Below are 18,695 nucleotides of genomic sequence, written 5' to 3'. Positions count from 1 at the left end.
CACAAGTCTTCTAGACTTTTGGATCTTATTCATTCTGATGTATTTGGTCCTGTAAAAGTTCCTTCTATCTCCAATTCTATATATTTTGTATCTTTTATAGATGATTACAGTAGAAGGACTTGGATATATTTCCTGAAAAGTAAGACACAAGTTTTTCAGTCGGTTCAAGGAATTTAAGGCTCTCGTGGAGAATCAGACTGGTAAAAGAATCAAGTGTGTGAGAACTGATAATGCTGATGAGTTTTGTTCCATAGAGTTTGAACAGTTTTGTAAAGAACAAGGAATCGAGAGACATAAGACAACTCCTTACACCCCGCAGCAAAATGGAGTTGTAGAGAGAATGAACAGGACACTGATGGAGAAGGCTAGGTGTATGCTTAGTGGATATTGTGTATTGTTGGTATGATATCGTGCTACTAGATTTTGTCTTGAAGTATCGATTGTATCCTGAAAGAACTTGCATTGCAAGTGTGTTGTAACCGTTGTGTTGAAGATAATACATTGTGCAGGTTTTGGAGTGCTGGGGTTTTTTACTGAAAGGTTTTCCCCAGGGTAAATCATTGTGTCATTCTCTATTTTCTGTATGCATGGTATATGGCTGCAATATCTTTGTTAAAGTAGTTAATGAAGCTGAAATTGTAAGGATTTAAAAGAATTTGCACAATACTTTCCTCTAGAGATTAGTGTAGGAAGTTGTTTCTGCACCTGAGTTTCCTTACACTTTCTAGGCTTCGTTAGAGACCCAACCTTCAAATCAGTTTGCAATGAGGTTGGGTCATTCACCAATGAGGTTGTGCAAGTGGTGTTGGGCAGAGAGTTTCTGTGAAATTAAAAATAGGTACCGTGTTAACACGGACATTACATCTTGCTTCTTAGTGTCTCTTTTGGACCTGGGAGGAGACAAGGTGGATATGCTGATGCTGTTGAGGAAGGTTTTTAAGGAAGACTTCCTTGGAGATGACATTACTCTTATCATCCTTGCAGAAGTAGGGGTGGGGATCCCTTGGGCGAGTGAATTATCCAAGCTTCTCCTCCTTGATCAAGCAATGCTAGGTGCTAGGCAACCATTTCTCCTAAACCTGAATGCGGAGCAGCTGACGCGTCACAGAAAATGGACGCAGATTGGCAGGGACTTTCTCCAGAAATGGTTCCTCCTGGACCAATTTCCAAACTACATGTGGCTTGAATAATTCTCTCCGCTTATGTTGTCTAAAGAATTCTACATGGAAGGAGGGCTAGATTCTTAGGGCAAAATTGTAAACAATTCCACTACCTCTGCTCTAGCCCCACTTGCCTGTAGTTTTTTTTTTTCCTATGTCCTCGAACCCTAACAGGCTGAGTGACAGTGGCTCACTCATTTTGTCTTTTAAGTTTTTGGGGGACTCAAGTCTCAGACAAAAAAATTGTAAATTTCAAAAGCATAAATATTAATGATAATTTTTCAATTCCAGTTTGTTTCAGTTTGCCTCTTATAGTCTTATGGATATAAAAATGCTTTCTATGATTCTACTTCATTTTTATTAATTAATTTCTTTCAAATGCTTTTTGTATATGAGCTAGGTTATTTCAATTATTTGTTAAACAATGGAAATAAATTTAATACTATGATCTTTTTTATGTAATAATATAAAAAACAAAATTCAGTTCATTCCATTAATTATTTGTACATTGAATATGGTTGAATATAATTTTATAAATATATAGTCATTCGAAATACAAAATTTCAAAAGTATCAAGATACAAAAGTTTATTGGTAAAGGTTTTTTCATTCTATTAATTCAAAAGTTTCAAGACACAAAATTTGCAGTCATTCATGCATAAACACAGACAAAGAGAAAACCATACTCCCACAGCTTATAACAACCAGACAAAAAAACTAGTTCATTGCTGATAGGAAACTCACTTAGTCTCACTATCCCCCTGGGTTGCCTCCTCCTAGTCCCTTCCCTCCTTATAGGTCGATGCTTTGTCTTTCCCTTTTGCCGCTTCAACTTTAATTTTTGGAATGCAGTTTAGGCACCCGAAGTTGGGGTCACCCTCCAAGCTTGCCAGTAGCTGTATGGCCCTTCCTTCTTGAGCCCTATCTCTCAATTCCCTACCAAACTCCATCCTTGCCACCACATGCAAAGCCTTCAGGACTTCATCCACCCTGGTTAATTTCACAAAGAGTTTGATCGCTGCCCACCCCACTCGAGCACGTTCACGACACTGGTATTTGATTTCATCGTCTGGGTCACGAATAAAAGGAAGTAATTCATCCTGGTCATCCCCTTCCTTAATTCAAATGCCAACTCCCGGCACCACCCACTCTAAGATTGAATCCAAGTTAATCAAAAAATCCCCATCAATCAATTTGACCAATGTGAGTTTTACCTTTTCCACCTCCGGTTTGAATTCAAAGGCCCACGCCAAAATCAGAGAGTAAACCTCCATGTTAGTTCAATACCGGTGACTAATATGTGCCACCTCCTCCACAAGTATCAATCGAGTTGTCACCCACAACTTATCCTCCTTAAACTTGAATAGTCATTACATTCGCTTATCAAATACTTTGCCCAAAAAGGGCACCAACTTCTTGTTTGTTCGAAGTGTGAAATTGGCCTCCATGGTCACCTGCAATTTCAAAAGCACTTCCTGCAAAAAAATGTCTTACAGAATCCACGATTATACGAACTACAGATTTGTTCTGCTTCAAAGCAAAAACTGGAAGCTACAATTCTATGAACTACAGATTTGTTCTGCTTCAAAGCAAAAACTGGTACATAGATCATAAGGTAATAAATTTTGCCTTTGTCTTAACTCTTATAGGTTGGGTAATGAATGTGCATGATAAGGCATTAATGCCATGAGATCAAGAAAAAGATTTATTTCCATCCTCCCCTTCCTCTATTCGTGCGACATGTCGCAGACAACTCCTTCTGCAACAATTAATCGCCACCTTGGCATTTGTACTTTCCAAATTTGCTCGCCTTAACAGGTTGAGGACTACACATTTTTTTAAATTAATACACTAAATTTATGTTGAACTTTATATATATTTTTAAACTATTTTTTAAAATTATATATCATAAACATATTTTCAAAGAATTTTGTTAAACTTTAAATTAATGTTTTAGATTTAATATTGAATGTTTTCTTTTTTATTTTAAACTTTTACCTTTCAAATTGTATATCAAAATTTATATTTTTATTTAGTTATTTGTTTTATTCTAGAATCTAAGTTTCATGTTTTATACTATTTTTGAATTTCAATTTTTTACAAATAATATTAACATTATATTTAATAGTTATCTCAAACTATTGCAGTTTGCACATCTTTAAAATTTAAATGTCTCTTATTATGAGACCGATGACATCTAACAACACTCAAGTTCTCAACAGGTATCATCGTCTGTCGGATGAGCAAAGCTCAACGACTTAGGGTGGATTTCGGCCCAAATGTGGGTATTGAGCACATTTGTGAGAACTTCGCTTGGAATTGAACATTGTAAATTTAATTAAATATAATTAAGTCTATAGTCTATAGACTATAAATCTCTTTTTCAGGCAAAATTTTAAAATGATTAAATAGACTTTAAAAACAAACCCAAAAAGTGACACGAGTATGGTGACGTGCCAGAAAAATGGCAAAAGTCATGGGACCCACTTCATCTGAAAACAGGTACCATCGACCCGACAACTATTGGATGAACAAAGATCAACGGCTTAGGGTGGATTTCGGCCCGAATGTGGAAAGTGAACACCTTTTTGAGAACTTCGCCCGGAATTGGACATTTTAAATTTAATTAAATATAATTGTCTATAAAGCTTTTTTTTGGGCGGAGGTTTAAAATGATTAAATAGACTTAAAAATCAAACCCGAAAAGTGACACGTGTCTAAGTATGGTGACGTGCCAGAAAAATGGCAAAAGTCATGGGACCCACTACATCTGAAAACAGGTACCATCGACTGTTGGATGAATAAAGATCAAAGGCTTAGGGTGGATTTCAGGGCGAATGTGGGAAGTGAACAACTTTCTTACAACTTTGCCTGGAAAAGTGACACGAGTATGGTGACATGGCCAAAAACTGGCAGAAGTCATGGGACCCACAACAACTGACAACAGGTACCATCATTCGTTGGATGAGCAAAGATCAATGGCTTAGGGTGGATTTCGGTCCGAATGTGGGAAGTGAACACATTTAGGAGAACTTCGCCCGGAATTGAAACGTTTTAAATTTAATTAAATATAATTAAGTCTATAAAGCACTTTTTCGGGTGAAAGTTTAAAATTATTAAACAGACTTGAAAAATAGACCTGTAAAGTCACAACAGGTACCTTGGGGTCCCTCATCCATTGGATGAGCAAAGATCAATGACTTAGGGTGGATTACAGCCCGAATGTGGGAAGTGAACACATTTGGGAGAACTTCGCCTGGAATTGAACGTATTACATTTAATGTCCTCAAAATTTATGCAACATGATTCATAATGTCCTCGGAATTTATACTGAAGTAATGAATGTTTTGTCCTTCGGCATCAAATAGTTATTAATAGTAATTAATTAAATTACAACATGATTCTAGATATTTTTCCCTTTAGGTTTTACTTTTCTACTTTTCAAATTTTTCAAAATAAGAGACTCGTAAATCATAATCATCTTTCATTTCATGGACAAACCTGTAGATCGAGGGAGATTCAGAAACATCTACTAGATTGAGGAATGCAAGTTGCAACAGAGACTGTCTGCGGCAATCTAGTGAAATAGAAATTCCAATTTCCGGGTAAAATCTAGAACACCTACATCCCGCCTTTTTTGCTTTTGGTAATCTTGTGGTCCAATTTGAGGGTTTGCATTTTCAGGTTTTTATCTAGCATTATTTTGAATTATTAACAATAATAGTGATGGGGAAAATGGGAAGCAGTAGTTCAACAAGAAGCCAAGTGAAAAACAAAATGTACCTAACCAAACTGGTTAGAACACCAAGTTTCATTGATGAATACCATGATATTTATGACCCTATTATCCATGGTGAAAAGCATATCATAGATATTAGATATACATTGTCTAGTAAGGCGGGAGATGCATCCAGGGCAAAATTTATTGTTTTTAACCCAATGTTACAACAAAAAACAAATAAAATCGCATCGTGGGATGTTGGATTGGGAAGCATGGTGTTACCTGAAGTATTCCCTTGCCCTAATTTTGTCATGGTCTGCATCAAAAATTATGATGAAGATAAAAAATCAATTGTCAATAAAAATACAAAAGAGGAAATTCTATCCATAAACAAGGGAGAATTTGCTCATTTGTTGAACCTAGGATTTGAAGCCCAAAACTCAAACGTCCAAATTGACCTTGAAAAGCTGGCAGGGAATTATGAGAGTCTCGATCCAAGTCATAGAGATTCATTTGTCAAAGCTCTAATAAAGAGTGGTACGGGTATTGTGTTGGATCAGAATCATAAGCCTCCTTATGATTCTAACATTTTTGTTCCATGGGTTGGGGATACTATTTCCTTGATGTCGTTTTTCTTGGGATTGGAAAATGATAGGGAAGTGGGTGCAAGCCTTCTTGAAATGATTTATAATATCCATTGTGCAGGTCAGCTAGTAAGATATAATTTTATTGAGCACATTGTAAAATCCATGCAAAAATAATTACCAATGATCAAAAAAGGTTCCTGTAAGACATTTAGGTTCTCATCCTACTTGTGCTATCTCCTTCTATCCAAGTATCGTGCAATATTCAAGACCAACAAGCTTCAAATTGTGAGCTATAAGATTAATGAGAAGACTGGGAAGAGAACAAAGTGTCCAATATATGATTGGATGCCAAAGATAAGGATGAATGATAACAAAAAGAACTACAACCATTTTGTAGACTTTTTTTTGGCACCAATGTATAATGAAATTACAAGCGCTCCAACTCCTAGGTTGCCTATGTCTTGTAGAGATTGCATTCAACTCGAAAGTCAAATAGAATTGGCTGACTGGTTCTTCATGGAAGAATTCACTGTGTTAAGGTTTTACGGATCGACAGTAAAACCATACAAACTTCCAATACATGTGACAGAGAGGGTATTTGCATTAGAGTATGTACAACAATTGGAGAGCATAGATAGGCACTTCCATGGTCAGCAAAAGAAGAGCATATTTCCTTCCTTGCCTTTCTCATGTGGAGGGTTCACATTTGAGAGAAAAGCATTCAATGTGGCACATGATTTTTTGACAGTTTTTAACTTTGGTGATGAGGGTCTCTGGCAGTATGATCCAATAGGTGTAGTTCAAGAAAGGGTTAAGAAAAATGGGAACTCTTCAGTGTTATGTCAACATGAAAGTAAACCATTGCTAGAAAAGCTTAGAAACATGGACTCCTGGGATGAGGTTAAAAAACAGATGGACAAAATTGCAGCTGACAATAACATTTCAACAGAAGAAATTTCATCACAAATTATGGCATTGCAAATGCACACAAAGAGGACAACAGAGGAGGGCCAGGGCATCCAAAGTAGGAGGTCCTACAATTTCTACCTAAAATCTGCTAAATCATCTAACAAATCTATTCCCAAATCAATTCGACATGAATGTAAAAAGAATTATTTCACTCAAACCAAAATAAATGATTTTTGGAATATGAGGAGGAATCTCGACGAACCAAAGACAAGTGCATAATTTGAGATTATCGACGAGGATGCAAAGTTTAGCAAATTGTGGGATATGGAGCATGGCAGGACTGAAGATGATGATGAGCATGAGGTTGTCATTGAGCCCCCTCCAACAAATACTACAGTCCCTAAAATATTAGGTGGAGTCAGTGAGTCCATGAAAGAAAAATATAGCAAAGGGGCAAACCTTGTGGAAAAAATGGGTTTTGAAGGTGGTGGTCTAGGTCCCAGAGGAGAGGGCATTTGGTATCCACTTCAGGTACAACTTCCATCATAGTAAAAATCAAAAGGTCCTTGTAAACTAGTCATTGGACTTGATTCTTTAGATTCATCAGGGATGGGTACTACTCATTACCCTCAGGGTCCACCTACATTTGTTTCAAGTTCAAATCCACAACCACCACCACATCATGGTATTCCCATTGGTGGTGAATCAAGTGCCACTGCCACTGGTGGGGAATCTGGGGATAGTATTCCTATTATTGTTCAGTCAAGTGTTGTTGTGATTGGTGGGGTTGGCATGGGTACTACTACTGATACTAGTTGTCTTGGTGTTGGGCAAGGGCAACAACAAAATATCTCTCGCAAGAGGCCACTAGAGGTAGATACTCAATCTCATACTATTGAGAATCCTATATCAAGTTCCACCGACACTACAAATCAATCATTTGCAGCTTCAAATCACACACCTCAAAAGACTATGAAAACTACACATGAAAGTGTCAGTGGGAGTGGGACAACATCAAGAACTATTGTTGGTAATCTTCGTCAAGCATTAGTTAAAACCACAGGAATAAGTGGAACTGGATCCTATGGTATTCCTATGTCACCTTTCAAACATTCAATTGCTTCAGTAGGCCCAGATTTTCAATTTCGTGATTACTATGAAAAATATGAACACACAACAAAAGAAAATAAAGAAAAAAAAAATTTCATAGGGTTTTCGTGTCTAAAGTTGTAAATGAACAGCCTGCAAGCAACAGGGTATTTCCAACATATGACCTATAGAAAGATATGATGGAGTTCATGGTTTTTATGCCCCCGAGCCCATCTAAAGATAAAAATCCACCAAACCGTCAGATAGATCCCTCTCAATTTCAAGTTAGCACCCTCCAAATGGATTTTTCCAAAGTACATAATGTGGACAAAATTAGTGTGTCAAAAAGGACTAATGAAGTGGTCTACACTTCACTCCTAAAGGTGGAGAGAGAAAAAAATAAACTGGAGAAACAAATAGAAAAGTTACAAGCAAACCTGGAAAACAAAAAATCAAGGAGGAAAGTAGCAAATAGCAAGTGCAATGATTTACAGAAAAGGATAAAAAATTTGAGCTCTGTAGTAGAAATTGCAGAGCAGGAGAAGAAGGATGCAGAATTGAAGGACCTAACAGAAAAACTGGCTAAAAGTAGTAAAAAAAATTGTTGAGGAAAAAGCCAGTTTTCAAAAATTATACAAAAGTTATGAGTCTGCTGCTGCCAAAATGAAAAAATTACAGGACCTATTGGATCATGGAAAGGAAAAAGAAAAACATTTGCAAGAGGAAGTAGAGGAAGAAAGAAAAAAATGTGCACAAATGAAAGAAGACCTGCACAATGCGAATGATAAAATAAAAACTTTGGAGGATAGATTGAAAGATAATATGAAAAATAAAACGAAGTATATCCAAAAAAAAAATTGGCGGCAAATAATGCAGAGGAGTGAGAAGTTGTGTGAATGGTTTCAATTGACTGAAAGTATGAGACTATTTTTTATAAAAATCAAAGGGCACTTTGAGAAGAGCACACATTTTTATTCAAAAGAGGAAAAGGCAAAATAGATTCTGAAAGTAGTCTACAGTTCCAGCAGCTACTTGGCATCCAAGGGAATTAAAAGCCACATTGATGCCACAGTTAAGACATCATCTATCATTCAAAAATGCCAGAAGCTAAGGGAAACAAAAAATGTTATGGAAAGTTGTGGAAAAAAGATATTGAAGCTGCAAGAAAAGAAAAATAATTTGATTAAACTTGGTTTGCCTAAGCCTTTTGACACATCAAATAAATTCATTGGAGAAGAAGCTTACAAAAAAAGAATGGAGATAAAAATTAAGTATGATTTAGACTTTCTTCCAAAGAACACAACTCCCAAAAGCTTTCTGGAATTCATCCAACCATTTACAACTCTAAATTCGGTATTGGATGAAACAATGATGTAAAGTAAATCTTCTAAATATGGAATGTTGATGAATTTGGGGTTGACTTTCCATAGTTTACAGAATATTGACCTTCCATCAGACGAAGAGTGGAGCACCCTACAAAAACTGGCACAAAATTCTTAAGAATCATAGTATGTATTGCACAATTTTCTTCTTTTATTCTTAATTTCAAGGTTTCATGTTTTTTTCGTTTGCCATTTTGCTAATCCAGCCTATGAATCTATGATGCACTCGCTATTGCTATTTTGCTAATCCATCCTATGAATCTATTTTATGAATAGGAAAAACATAGCACTCGCTATTGCTATTTTGCTAATCCAGCCTATGAATCTATGATGCACAATGGAAAACTTCAGCCAGTAAATTTGTATTCTCAAATTCTCCCTTGCTTTGACATTTATGCATTTCTCTGTTTCTGATTAGGAGGTTTTAGGCACTACTATTATCTATGATTAATTTGTCATTGCGTGAATTAATATTTAATTTTGAACTCTATTTTTTGAACAGGAGACATCAAACATGTAGCAGATGTTAAATTGCTAATACGGCCTGTGATGACCATATAAATCTGTGCTGAGTTTGTGATTTTGATGTTCAGTCTTCACATGTTGCAAACTTGAAATTCGACCTGAAGCTGTTGATGCTCCCTTGTTTCTATAAAAGGGAATTCAGGGTCATTTGCAAAGGGTTCTGAAACTTTGTATTCACTTTTGCAATTGGCGTGAAAAATCACATAGATTGGTGTATTACTATTGAATGAATTGTATCATATGGCTATATTTTGAAAGAATTAATGAAAATCTAAGTTCTTGAAATGTGTATTACTATTGAATGAATTGTATCATATGGTTCTGAAATGTATCACACAGATTTGAGACTCAAACATGTATAAATAAACAATAAACATATTTGTATCAATAAACACATTATGTTTTTTTTATTACGCTATTTTAAATCTGGAAATAGAAAGTTGAAAAAATACAATTACAAATCAATATTAAATTCTAATTGCAAAAAGTAATATGCTTTTGTAATATGAATGATGAGATACAGTAATAAGATTAATAAATACCAATCTCTTACAGTTGCCATTCATCCTCATCAAATTCAGTGTTTTCTTGATTCTTGTCTGTGGTTTCTTCACTTTGAGTCTGCATACCTTCATTGAACTGCATCTCAATGCTACCAGTAGGGCTAGTACATGAGTCAATAGTCCCACTTTGGTTTGAAGTGTTGACCAAACCTCTTCTTTCACATTTGGACCTCCATATTTGTAGTGCCCTATCGTAAGGAAAAGTGTGGACATCATACCTAGATGTATAGAGCCTCAAGCAATTTTCTAAATTTTTGTCTACTTTGTTTCTTAGATTTGATTTTAGAAACCCTAAAGCACTGAAAACTCTCTCATCTTCCACAGAACCCAATATCATGGTAAGACATAAATCAGCAAGCTTCACATATTTTGGCATTAAATCATGCAACGTTGAGTTCTTAGCTATATATTTCCAAAGCCTTGTTACTGATCCCTCTTCACGGGGGTTCTCCATTTTGAGATATTGTGATTTCATAGTGTATGCAAAATGAGATGATTGCTCTCGAAGATTATTTTTGTCTAATATTCCATTTATAGTTACTCCATTCAATTCTCTGGATATGCAAAGTTGTTTTATCAAAGTCAGTAGCTTACTTTCAAAATCAGTTGCATTATTGAAGCTCCAATAATGAGGAAACACAATGGACATGGCTTCGAGTAGGTTGTCAGGAGGGAATCTACTTCTAATTTGTGAGGAAAGATCATATGCAATTTTCTTCACAGAAGTAGTTACAGTCTCAAAAATCTTGTCGAAATCTTCCCTTGTAACTCTTGTTTTTTGCTTCCTGGTTCCTCGGGGTCGACCGTGGCATAGAAGTGCATTGGTATCTCAACTTCCCATACATTGGCACATACCTCCCCATCTGCACCGATTTTTAAAAAGTTATTAGGATTGTTCAAATCTGTGAGTGTCCGCCACTTAACAAATTTTTCATCAGATAGTGTTGGTTGATTTTGATAGAGACTGTCGAGGGTCATGCATGTCATCTTACGCAGCGTAGCATATTCTGCAATATACAGAGCTCTTTATTGGGCAGCCTTCATAATATTCCTCATTTCCTCTAGCATGGGCAGAAGAGCTGCTAAAGTTAAGAGTGTCTCTAAATTACCTAACCTACCAAGAAGTTCGAGAAATTTCGGTTGATCTGATTCATCGCGAGTTGTGTGAAATAGTCCAATCAAGGATGGATATTCTGAAAACACTCGATGCATTGGACCATCCAAAGAGATCCACCTGGTATCATTATCCTTGAGAAGCTTGTTCCCATCAGTTAATCCGTGAGCAAAGTGTTGAAATTCCATAAATCGCTTGGGACTTCGATAGAAGTGTGAGTAGAGCTCTCTGATTAAAATTTCATTTTTTTTAACCGAAGCAAACTTGCTCACAATTCCAAAAGCTAGATTCATTCTATGAGCCATGCAGTGTCATGCAGTGAATTGTAGTAATGTACGGTGCAAATGAAGTTTCAATCTTTGTACAAAGACCGTTCCTGTGACCTTGCATTACTGAAGCTCCATCTGCTCCAACACAAACCAATTTTTTGGCTATCGTCATGTCATCCATACCTCCATATTCAATTAAACTTCTCTTTACTAGTTGAAATAAATTTTTCATTGTCGCACTCTCCTTTATTTTAGCAACAGATAGTAGATGAGGTTGGCAGGTATGATTCTCTATAGTATAAACATGCATGCATACCCATGAAGTATTGTCTACTGTCGTAACTATGTCTAAAGAAAATGCAATGAAATTTGACTCTCTTATTTTTTCCTGTACATCTTCTTTTTCAACCTCAGCAAGACAACTTGCCCATTCCCATCCACTATTTACTAACCAGTGTCTATTAGGATAGTTAGGAACTTTCAAAAATTGTAATAAACCACTAATTGATGGGAAATCTGTCATAGCACACCCTCTGCTCAAAATATGAAAAACAACACTTAATTGAAAAACTTTTCCTAGTTGTTCTATTTGCATTGCTTTTCCAAAAATAGCTTCAATAGAACCTTTAACTTCAGCAAGCTTTGTCTGTAATTTCTCATGAAAATAATACTCTTCGACATTCCTCACATGCTTACATTCCTCCTTTGTTTTCCATCTTATCATTGATTTTTCAACCCTGTCTATCATTTGTTTTTCATAAACTTTACTCATATGCTTTTTTATGATGTCGAATTTTAGTTGCAACCTAATTTCCTTGTTATGTTTCCAAGTGCAAATCTTACACTTACATTCTATTGGAGGCTCACCTTCAATTGGATTCTCCACTGGTTCAATGAATGGATACTTTGATGCCCAATTAATTTGAAAATTCCTCACTGACATATCCCACTCCCAATCCTTTTTTAATTGCAGTTCACCCTTTTTTGATATGGCTTTTCTTTTCCCCTTTCGTGCATTGTCATCAATGGCATTATCACCCAAGTCGATTATATAATTCCGGGTAACTTGGGTATCTACCAAATAATCTTCTTCAAGATCATCCCGATCTGAGATATCAGGTTCGCCGTCGTCTTCAACATGTGGTGCAGGTGGTGAATTTTGTACTTGTACTTGTGATGATGTACCTTCCTGATTTTCACCACAATTTTTTCCAATGCCAAAGTATGAAGACAACGTTCTGCTTTTTGTTGGCCTCTCCTAGCCTTCCCCACATTCAAGTTTCCTACCCCTCTTCCTATTCGACATCTCCAATGAAATAAAGGCTGCCAAAAGAATATCAATTTGTTGAAGAAGCAATAATAGACTATAATGTATAATAGACCACTTCAAAAATATGACCGCTCACCTTTAGGCTTTAGGTCACTAGCAGTCACCAATGCAATCAACAACAATGATTTTCCTTGGTCTGAAACTTCGCTATTGATCAATATTTAGAGCCTAGAATCCACTAGATTGTGTTGAGATAGATCTGATCTTTGCATGTTTATACCAATCCTTATATGGCGAATTCCGCAGGAATTTTATATGGTATACAAATATTTGGCGAGTCCCGCATAACTATAACACGACTTATGTAATTTTCGAGGTGATTATAGGTCGTTCAAATACGACTTATGTAATTTTCGAGGCAATAATAGGTCGTCCGAATAATAGGCGAATACAATATAGTTGGTGAAAGTTGGGGTGAACGGAGACACGCGTCGGCAAGATGTCGGACGAATTGGGTCTCCCTAGCTAACAAATCTTCACATGCCTATAGGAGAATTAAGGTCATCTATTAAGGCAACCTCGGAGAGTGTAGGCAAAACAATTAAATTTACCGTGTGTCCACCATATATTGTATTGGCGAAATCATCGCATAGAAACATTTAATTGCATTAAACATATGGCGATCGGGCCGTGACTTTGACGAAAATTGATAATGTTCTGGTGACATGGCCACCCCCAGTCGATACAAAATATTCGTCATTTCCGACATGGCCGATGTGAAAAATTTGCCATTGGCAAATATTCACCACTAAAGTAATCTTTGATGCACATGAAAACATCACATACATGCGTACACACATACATACATTTGCACATACATACACACTCATATACACATACACACACACATACATAAACATATACATATACATAGATATGCATGCACACAGACATATACACACACACATACACACCCATACATGCACAATACATACACACACATACATACACATGTATACATGCACACACACATACATACATACACACATACATGCACACATGCACACACACATACATACACACATACACATACATATACACATAGATACACACACATAAATACACATACATGCATACATACATATGTACACAAGTACACATACATGCACATACACACATACACATACATACATACACATACATACACATACATACATACACACACATACACACACATACATACACATACATAAATACACACACATACGCATAGATACATGCACATGCATACATACACACACATACACATAGATGCACATGCAAACAACATATACATGCACACACACACACACACACACACATGCACACACACATGCATACACGCACATACATACACATATATGTACACACATACATTCACACATACATACACACACATACATAAATATATACACATACACATACATAGATACACATGCACACACACATATACATACACACACATACACACCCATACATGCACACATACATACACACAAACACACACACACACACACACATATAATATACACATACACACATACACACATGCATACACACATACACACATGCACACACATACACATACATACGCATACACATACACATAAACACACATAAACACACATACATACACACACATACATACACACATACACATACATACACACACATACATACATATACACACATACATGCACATACATAATATACACATACACACACATACACATACACACACATACACATACACATTCACACACATACACATACGCATGCACATACACATCCACACACATACACATACACACACACATACACATACACCCACATATACATATATACACATCCATACATATACCCATACATGCCTATACACATACACATACACATACACATACACATACACATACACATACACATACACATACATGCACACATACATATACACACACATACTAAGCCATTTCAAACATTGCAAACAAGAAGACACAATGATCATTACAACTAGTGATAATATAAAAACTAACGTGACCAATGTGTATGTTCATAGGCCAAATTTAGCACAATTTCCATAGGCCTTTAAACACATCAAACACTTTCTTATCCTAAGGTCAATGTTCTCATGGCAGTAACTTCAGCCCACAACCTAAAATCTCTGTTAGCTCAAGTGTAGGGACACCTTGAGGGGTGTATTCACTAATTTTGCCTTTTTCATGAGTGGAAAAATAGGGGCCTCCAGGACTGGAAGGATGACCCTATCACCCTCTCCTTGGAAAACTACAAGTATCTTATGCTAAGCCAAGGATTTATCTCCCATCCCACGGGAGCCTTATGGCGAGTGTCTTGGGGGGGAAACCATCTATCCCCTTGCACTGAAGCTATCGCGATGTTCAGACAAAAAAAGGGTGGGTCGCTACTCTAAGGCGTTTAGTGGGGGAACTTCTATGGAGCCTGGTGTCTACCCATGTGGTGGAAGCTCATTCAAGAACCTAATCCTCGTTCTCCACACAAGTGCATACACATAGTGCAGATACTAGGAAGTATCGTCGGTGTAGATACACATCACTAAGGTGTTGCGGCTTTCGCTTAACGTATTAATTTATATAGAGGGTAGAAGAAAGTACCACTTGGGTCATTCCCCTCTCACCGGCCTTATGGGATTTTGGGGAGGGCAAACCCTTCTACCTAAAAAGAAGATGATAACAATTTCTTTTACAACCAATGACCAATGAAAGACAAGGGGAGTTCAAATACTTTTGTTATCATCTTTAGGGTTCTATTTAAACACAAATCATGCCAAAGGCATAAAACACTTCAAAAAAGATAATTAACCCCAAAATGGAATAAATCTATGAGCCTAATTACACTAGAAAGGAAAAATAGACAGTCATGTAGACAAAATTTCAAATAGTATTTAAGGAAAAATGCGTAAAAACTCAAATTATACATGTAATTTAAATATTAATAAATAGAATTTAACATTGATTTTTTTTAATTGAATAAAATATACCTTGTAAAAATCGTCAACAATACATCCAAATGGTCTTCAAATTCAACCTGATAACCCAATAGTTGACTTTGCAAATAAAACAAAAAAAAACACAAAAAAATCATTTTGTCCCCTGGTCGAGTGGGGGCCAAGGTTTGGCACCCAAGTGTTCGATCGAACTGAGTTCGGCCGAACAAGCCGAGGTGGCTTGCCATGTGGCACCAAAAAGGCCACTTTTTGTGCATTTTTGCCAGACTCAACTTCTAGCTAATTTTTCATCAATTTAAACTTTTAAAACAAAAAATTTAAAAATACCCTTTTGTAGATCTCGAAGTCACAATTCTGGTCATATAATTTTTTTACTATTTGGACAATTTTGAATATTTTTTATTAATTAAACATTGCGAGTAGCTTTTTAAAGTAAAAAAAGAGGCTGATTAGAAATTAAAAAAAAAATATTAAAAAAAAAAATAAATTTTTTTAAAAAGATTTCACAAGACGAGATAATCTTCTCGAAAAGGGTTTTTTTTTTGGTTAATTATAGATTTACGAGTCAAGAATTGGTGTCGACCAAAAACTATCAAATTTAGCTATGTTGGACTTCAAAATATTATAGAGAGAAAAAGATACATTAAAAAAAAATTAAAAATTATTTAACACATACATGTTCTCTACTTGGAAAAAAAAATTAGAAAAAAATTAGTCCATTTTCATTTTCTTAAATGGTGCCGACTAGAACCCCTAATTTTCAGCATTTTTTAGTAATGAAAAATCTATCTTTGAAATTATAAAAAAATATTAATTTTTTTCCTAAAAAAATTGAAAAATAACAAACATAAATTTCATTAATATTTCTACATTTGGTCAGTTTACATCATTTCAAAATTCAATTTAGAAATGTCATTTTTCTACAGTCGAAGTTAAACAGTTTTAGTTATGTTGGTTGGTGCCTTTATAAAAGTGTGACACAACATTGTGCTTTTATTCATTCATAATTTTCTTTTATCACCTCTTATATGATGTGAACAATTGTTGTCAATCACCCATTCATATTTCTCTGAACAATCTTAGCAGCCAAAGCTTTCTCCTCAACAATGCAGCTTGTAGAATTCATTGGTACTAGATCATCTTCCTTGATAGCAATAAATACAAATTCATCTTCTAAATTCCCATTCTCAGACTCTTCATATGTCACACCTTCATCAACAACATAATAACATCTCTTTTGATATCTGTACTTCATAGGGCTTGTCATATATACTTATCATGCTTCTCATATCTATCATTCTTTTCAAATTTATCATGCTTATCATACCTTGATATTCTTTCAGGACACCTAGAAGCAAAATGTCCTATCTTATTACAAGAGAAACATTTCAAAGGTAACTTTTCATCATACTTACTGAGTCCCTTAGGCAATCTCCAAGCAATAAGCTCTTCAAGCTCATGCAACTCTCTTTCATGTTCTTCCATCTCTCTCATTTCTCTTTCATATCTGGAAATCCTAGCTAAACTTTCTCCCGTATCATACTTCTTCTTCCTGGATATAGAGGCTTTAAATGTAGTCTTAGATTTACCATGTGATTCTCCAAATTTACTCAATTCAAACGCAACAAGCTTACCTAATAACATGTCTCTTGTCACAGTTGTCACAATCCGGATCTCATCAATAGAAACAAATTTAGATTTGTAAGTAGGATGCAAAGATCTCAACAATTTAGCAACAATCTCATCTTCTTCAAGAGTTCCACCGACACATCTAATTTTCATGACAAGTTCATTCAATTTAGCCATAAAGGATGGTATGTTCTCATCCTCTCCCATTTTCAACATCTCATACTTTCCTTTCAAACTCTGCAACTTAGCAACTTTATCATGTTTATCTCCTTCATACAAGGTCTCTAACTTTTCCCAGATCTCATGTGCAGTCTGCAAACCCATCACATTAGTCATCTCTGAATCAATCAAGGAACTCGACAGTGCTTCTTTAGCCCTAATGTTATGTTCAACATCCTTGATCACAATTGCAATAATCAAACCATTATGAGGAACATTGTAGGTATTCTTCGTAATCTTCCAATAATCATCTCCAAGACACTTCAGGTGACACTTCATCCAGTCCTTCCATATAGTGTAATTGCTTCCATCAAATCTTGGACTCTCTTTCTTGAAAACATAGGTTGCCATCTCGGATCTCCTCAAGTGGTCAAGCTTCTTTTGGAGGATCTAGCTTTGATACCAATTGTTGGCAACACCAATGAAAGAAAACTGAGAGGGGGGGTGAATCAGTTTTCACCAAATCAAATAATTTAAGCTCAACTCTCAATTCTGATCAACTACAGTAAGAACAAAGATAAACATAATAACAACAACACACATAACACAAAGATTTTGATGTGGAAAACCCTGTTAAGGAAAAAACCATGATGAGAACCTACCCACAATAAGATGATACTTTGTAGTAGTATGTGTAAATATTACAATGGGAAATGCACGTGCATTCAGGCACATTGCCTAGATCTCACTACTCAAAATATAATGACCAAGAAGGCTACAAACCTCAGGGAAGGTTCAATACCTTACAATAACATTTGGAAAACAATCCAATTTAGATGAACTCAAAGAATAGCATCTCCTAATGCCTGATGACAACTCTGGTTAAGCATATTTGTCTGCCCTGCTACACACTCTGCTCAATACATCACACCAAAAGATAAATTAACTTATTCAATCATACACCACTCTTTGATAATGCAGACATAACCACGACACCCAAATTACATGAATATAACACATATTTATACAGTTCCTCAACCTTGACTACAAGGTCGGCTCAACCCTCAATACCTAATTATAAAATTACATCACATGATACATAAATCAACCACCGAACCAATACAATATCATAGATGACATAGCACAGACCCAAATCAAATCCTTGAATACACAACACCACTATAAGAAATTCACCAAGATCATCTGCAACACATTACACCACCAAAAATACCGTATAACATGAAGAACATCACCAGACCCATAAGATATTCAATAACACACACAATGATCAATGTGGACC

This window comes from Cryptomeria japonica, chromosome 8, assembly GCF_030272615.1.
Source record: "Cryptomeria japonica chromosome 8, Sugi_1.0, whole genome shotgun sequence".
In the NCBI taxonomy this organism is placed as follows: Eukaryota; Viridiplantae; Streptophyta; class Pinopsida; order Cupressales; family Cupressaceae; genus Cryptomeria; species Cryptomeria japonica.
This window is presented reverse-complemented; position numbering follows the sequence as displayed.